A 7,335-nucleotide genomic window follows, 5' to 3' on the forward strand; every position below is an offset into this window, starting at 1 on the left:
CAAAACTCTAACCACTGGTTGTGATGCTCAGTGCTGTGAATACGGACACGTTTCGTTCCTCTTCACATTTAATTCGCCTCGTCCGTTAATTGCATAAAGCCGAACGAGTTATCTCAAATAATTAAATCCCCTATTTTAAGAGATTTTTCAGGTGTAAAACAAAATAACCTCATATTCTACTCAGCCTTAAAGCCAGGGACGTGCACATGGGGGTTGCTCAGGTTGCCCGGGCAACTGCCCATATGCCCTTCTCGACTCACGTTGCCCTTCTGAGGTGGAAAACAAATAAATAAATCAATCATGTACAATGGATGCAGAATTTCACATACGTCTATTTAAAAAAAACCTGCAGAGCCTCATTCACTTCCATATTCGGGCAACAAAAGTGAAAGTCAGAAGGGGAAGGGCAAACTCTGTTTACATGGGTACAGCGCTGCACGAGACCGGCACTGGAGCTGAGCCTGCATGAGCGGCCCTAGAAGGAGATTGTCGTGTTTGTCTGCTGATACGACTCAACGTTGTCTAGGGTGTCCGGGGCAAACTCAAACCGGACACTTATTTGTCCTCGTTTTTGGAGTTGTACTGAATCGGCCTTAACAAAACCCGCTTTAGAACATGTCCTCCTTTTTGGTGTTATGGAAATAGGCACCCTAACGTTGAGTTTGTGATGTATAACAAACGAACGATCATCATCATCAAGTTTAATGAAATGAATTATAATCTTCATAAATCCAGGCTGAGTTTGTCACGTTTAGCCTAAATAATAAGACAGATAGCTTGAAGACAAGCAGCTTAGGCAACTATTCTTTTGGTAGGTAGGCATTAGGCAAACTAAGCTACATGTCTGCTGATAGTTAGTTTCTCAAGTTTCGTTTTAGCAAGAAGAATGAATGATGGAAGTAATGCATCTGTAACGGGTCCCGGCCAGGGGTCCGCTAGCAGACGGATATATTGTTATTCCTGAACAATTGGAAATATGACTGAGTTAGAAAGTGACGCAGGACAACTGTTGCTCTTCTTCCATTTAACCGGAATATATTTTATTAACAAAATAATTTAAAATTTATATCTGCAATCGAGAATCATTACTGTCAACTTTGGATGATCTGTATTACAACACAGGTAATATTTTTGCCATCTTTAAAAAACGCATCTCTTCCCTCAACACGTCGCTGATTGATTTTTTCCTAATTCTTTTCCCTTTCCTTTATAAAAAAAACACTTACTAACCTCACTATTCTTAGCTTTGTATACTGTGCTAGGCTTTAATGGACTAGTTTGATGCACTTATGTATTTTGTTGCCTATGTTGTTATAATTGCTTCCAATGTTTCCTCATCTGTAAGTCGCTTTGAATAAAAGCATCTGCTAAATGACTAAATGTAAATATCCACAATTGGATAACACAAAGTCACGTTTCCTTCAAAAGTACATTTCCACATAAATGTATCATCACATACTTCCTCAACATTACAGTTTTATTTTAACCCACAAGCACACATTTTCTCTCTAAACCATATTCTCCCTTATCTCTGATTAACAAATGTTTCTGTATTCATTATACATTTTTGTAAGTTTTCACTTATATAACAGAATAAATCCCATTTGCAGTAAAGTTAAATTGTATTTACATGACATGAGTACAAACTTCAATATTAAACATATTTGTCTCAACTTAAATGCTTAACTCCTATGAACTGAAACTGTATTATAGTGCAAAATGACCACGTGCGTCTACTACTACCACGTGCGTTTCACCCAAAGCTGCATCTGCAAACTGCTTTAACTCGATGTATTACGGGTGATAAATAACACTAATGTACAGTCTTACACACACACACAAAGTAATAAACTCAGACATATTCCCGAACAATTAAGACTATATAAAAGAAAACATTAGCGTTAGCGTCGGCCGCCATTTTCCCAACGTTATCATTAGACATTACCATTTACACACTTAACGTACCGTTAGCTCATCAAACACACATCACTTGAGATTCATTTTTGCTTATAACCCTCTGTATTCATATAAAATATGTCAAACTAACCTGAACAATTGGAAATATGAGAGTTAGAAAGTGACGCAGGACAACTGTTGCTCTTCTTCCATTTAACCGGAATGTTATATCTTTCAGCAAAGTGAAAACACAATGACATGTTCGACCTTTTACCACATAGTGCTTTGAAAGGGAGGGGCTGCGGTGAGCCGTTGGTTGCAATTCAAAACCTCACCGCTAGATGCTGCTAAGTTTCACTGGACCCTTAATGAAAAGTGTAATGAGATTTTCAGCATTGAATCACCTTTGGACTTATTTCTCACAGATAGTTCTGCACCGGTTCCTCTTGGCCATTTGCCACCTAACTGTGGACACACTTCACACACTCATGGAGGTCTTGTTTATGCTACACCCTATAATGGATGTGGTGTTACACAAAAGGTACTTATGGTTAATTTGCTCTTGTGTAAGGTTAAAAGCTATGAAGCCAACTTGTGTGTTTGTGTTTTTCAGGGAGGGAAGTATGTCATGCAGATGCAATGGCAGGGAATCCCTGTTTTCCTCTCTTGTCCCATGTCCTAGTCTGTTGTGAATGTGACCATGTCTGGATATCTGCCTCCTTGATTTCAACCAGACACAACTGTTACACCAGCTTCTACAACACCAACCCAAAAGCCACATCATCCTTTCTGTCCTTATCATATCTTTCCACCTCTGTTATCCATGACAGTCAAATGTGAGGAATGAGAATAAAAGTTTTTAAATTAGTAAAGCTTGGGAAAATGTTTATATCTGGGCCAAAGCTTAAACCTTTTGATACCAGTTCTGTCATTTACCATCCCAAACAAGTGTAAACAAATCCATTATACCTTTTTCCTGTTAAGGAATGGTCTACCTCAAAATTGTCATTCACCGCCGTCCTTTTAAAGGTGATTTTTCTGTCTTCTGCAAAACACAAATGAAGAGATTATGAAAAATGTTTGTAACCAATAACTGTTGTTCCCCTTTTATTATATGGACATATATCTAATGCAAGTCAATTGGGACCAAAGGTTTTCTGTTGCCAACATTTTTCTAAAATGTGTTCTGCAGAAGAAGTAAATCGATCATTACATTACAATTGTTACGCAACATTATTGCATCTCCTTATAGTCGATAACTTTTTGTAATATGGAAACAAGTCGCACCGGCTACTGATAAAGACATGCATAGACTGAAAGGCCCGTTAGTTGCTTTGGATAAATAATATCGTCGTGTTTATAGTATGAAAGTCCACTTATGTGTGAGTTAAGCAGCAACAGTCAAGTGCAATTGTTAACAGAATATTGATACGGTTGATAAAAATGATCTTTTTACAGACCAAGCATTTAATACTGAAATATAAATCTCTACTGTTTTAAAACGCAAGCAATGATTTGTTTAATGTTTGCAAACACTGCGCCCATAGTAAAATCCAGTAAAATTATTTTTTTGTGGTGCAAATAGTTTAAAACTAAAGTAAAGCAGTGTGTCACCATCATGTCGCCGGTCCATCGTTCAATGTAACACTGCAGCAACTGAATGCTGCCGCAGATAGTCATGCAATGAGAAAAGAACATTGATGCAACGACTCTGAAAATCTGGCAATGTGAACTCTGCATCACAAACTCTTGAATTGAGACACAAGAAAGTAGTTCTACCATCAACAGCATTTAAAAGACGAGAACATGAAATTAACATTTGAACGGTAACCGTGGTGTAAGCAGAATAATTGACTCCAGTCCGTTCAATTATTCGATGTTATCGCCACCCTGTTACTTACCACCGCATCAGCACCAGGAAACAGGAGGAATTGTTTTTTTTTTTTTTAGAAGACAATCGCTCACAATATGCAAAATTCTGGATTCATCCGTAGTCTACTATATATTTTTATGATGGAAGGAATTTTGTCCTGGATAATAAATCTGTATTAAAGGCAGACATGTAACAAAGGGTATACATTTTATTAGCTTTTCTTTTGATGTCCATTTGTATGCAAACAATGACTTTTATATTACAAAGATATTTGTTCTCAAAATACACCAGACTAATAAAGACTTAAAAACATTCATCATTTGTTTTACTGGGAAGAAGATTAATATATCAATCAGACCGTGGTGTCATTTAATTCTCACTATGATTTGTGCGATGGTGTGGAATACGCTTCAGAGATATGTATGTATTTGTACGTACGGGACATGTTTCTGTGTGTTAAATAAATACGGGTCTGTGCCCATAATGCACATTGGATAGTGTTAAAGTACATATACAAAAGTATGATAATTATAACCTCTGCATGTGCTGAACATGGCTATAGGCAACTGGTATCACTGAGTGAAAAACATTTATTGTGCTCACGACTCCTACTTGGGCAGCTTTGGGTGTGCAGTGCATTGATTATTCACTACAGTGTCGTGCTGTAAATAATTTCTTTAGTCGCCATTCGTGCTTTGAAGTCGTGCAAAGTTGTTGGTTGTTGAGCTTGACGTATAAATCTATTTAAAAAAAATCGAATTTCAGATTAAAGTGTCAATAAATGTAATCTTCTTTTCTAAAACTCAAAACATGCTCTTTAACGTTCCCTGCTAGATGCGAATAACAATAGCATCCAAGCTGTCTTCATTTTACTAGACAGGAGGGTAGTTGTCTCACAGTGCTGACGAACATCGTTTATTATAATCGATGGAACTTTATGGAAGGAGCACGAGGGCACTAGACAGGAGGTAACAGACGTTACAGCTAACAGACGTTACGCCGGCAGGAATCTCCCAGTAGTCTCAATGGCCAGTACATGCTTGCACATAAATGTCAAAAACCTGTTATTTAAGGGGGAAAACAAACTTACACACACACAGCACACAAGAAGACATGATGAGTATGAAAGATAAATGAAACGATATGTATTGTGTCATTCAGTCTGCAGAGATCGGGACTTCAGTCTAATCCACAGATACAAGGCTGTGCACATATTCCCTTCTCAATAACACAAGATATCGTTCATTCTAGAAGAATTTGGTTGACCAAAACCTCACATAGACCTCTGTTCTGCTACATTGAAGAAGATGCATCAGTCAAACACTCCTAGAGAGGCGCTAACAACCTCACATCTGTGTTAAAGGAGTGATGAATACATATTCTTACATTAGTTTGTAGATCACAAGTTTGCAAAGTTACTCCCAATCTACGGTATTCCACACATTGCAGTTTGAACTCTAACACAGTTCAACTGGACTACACTGCACTAATACAACAATCTATCTGCTCCCACTGGATACCATCCAATGCAGCTCCATGACATTTGGTATCCAGTTTATGTATAATCTGCTGCACCTTCGCATATTATTGTGTGAACTGTCTTTTAAAGCAATAAGCCCCAAGAAGCATCGGGCTATTTTATTACGGCTTAGAACTCTGCTCAGCCAATCAGAATCAAGGACAAGAACTGACCGTTTTATAAATGTAAATAGTTTCTGCACATTCTGGATCACGCTCTTGAGAATTTCACTCCCAAAGTCACTTGTAAGTGATTTTTGATTTGTGTCGGTGATGTAAAGAGATTCAAATCAAAGAAATGCAAACCACAAGGACAAAGAAACCTGCTGTTGCGGCTCGCAGCTATTTAACTTTAACCTCAGGGGAAATGTCTCCGGTCATGACAGCATCACATGAATCTACTCAACGTGTTATAGAGACCAGTGGAAATGTAGATTTTTCACACTGAGGCTCTCAGTAATTACGCTCTGTAATCCCATCTGCACCAACACAATATCAAACCATGATGAAGATCACAGCGCTCCTTTCCACAGAGGTGATGAAATGAATGCCAAATATTACAGTGCAAGGCAAGGCAGGTTTATTTATATAGCACATTTCATACACAACGGTAATTCAGAGTGCTTTACATAAAATAAATTGAAAATTTCCATTTGATAAAACAATAAACCAGTTAAGAATAATAAAATAAAATAAAATACAGTTTAAATTAAATAAAGTACAGCACAAACAGTGGGACGGTCAGAGGCACAGTGCACATTCATTAAATGCAAAGTTAAACAGATGTGTTTTGAATCTGGATTTGAATGTGGCTGGTTCCAGCTGCGACTGGCATAATAGCTAAATGCAGACTCTCCTTGCTTGGAGAGAACCCTTGGTATTTCTAGCTGATGCGATCCTAATGATCTGAGTGTTCTTTTGGGTCTGTATTCAATGAGCATATCTCCATAGTCGTGCCACTCGGTGGCCATCTTTGCAACGTACCTCCAGATTGGGCAGTTATTACGTAAATCAAACAAAATGGGAATGGGAATACTGACATCTCTACAATGGCTTTAACCCTAATTAAACGACATATTTAAAAACAACATTTATAAATGACATAAACTGTACCATAAGGTGTGTTTCCTACGATCAAATTGCGCTTAAACACGTTATATTTCATGTTGCTTCACATACTACACATGTGCAAAGATTGGCTAGGGCGGCCATATTGGGCATTGAGTTCCTCCCCATTCATTTCAAAGGCAGTGACGTGTCATGTTAATATATAATTAACATCTTTGATTACTCTTGTGACTGATTGAGTACTTATTAAAAAAGTTACAAATAAGTTTCTCTTTCTGCCATTATGCCATTATGTCCATTATGTAGGCAACTTATTTGGAAATGGCCCTGAAAAGACAGTCACAGCTGAATTGAAATTATGCTTAGGGCACCAAAATGGCTAGCAGCTGCACTGATCAAAATAATCTTATTACCCCCTTTGATTGTGAACATAGTGTCTGACAAAAGCAACGGGCCACATTTTTCCCAAAGTAAATCTGTGGTGCAGCAAGCCCTGTTAGTAAAATGACTATTATGAAAGTATATAGACAAGCAGATAAGAATAAGACAAGAACAGCAAACATTTATTCATGTCACATGTTTATTAGCTTTTTCAAAATTGCAAATTAATTAAGCAACCAAAGCAAGATGTAAAACATATCAAATAAATATATATAAATAATGTATAGAATATACCAATGACACACTTCTGTTGTACTACACACTGTCCCTCAGGTTATAACACACAACTAACAGCACAAACACAGTGAGAATGATTATAATGAGCTTCATGTTATAACATTCAGTGATATGAGCAAGAACAATAATAGAATCACTGAAGGAAATCAATAAAGTTTGCATTAAACGTTCAGTTCGTATCCAGATTAAAGATGTTTATCACAAGAACCTGTAAAAACATGAATGAAGTCAATCAGATTGAGTAAAGAATAAAGAACGACAGGCTGTACTTTATCATGAATCAGAATCAGAATCAGAATCAG

The sequence above is a fragment of the Barbatula barbatula genome (assembly GCF_947034865.1).
Source record: "Barbatula barbatula genome assembly, chromosome: 5".
Classification (NCBI taxonomy): Eukaryota; Metazoa; Chordata; class Actinopteri; order Cypriniformes; family Nemacheilidae; genus Barbatula; species Barbatula barbatula.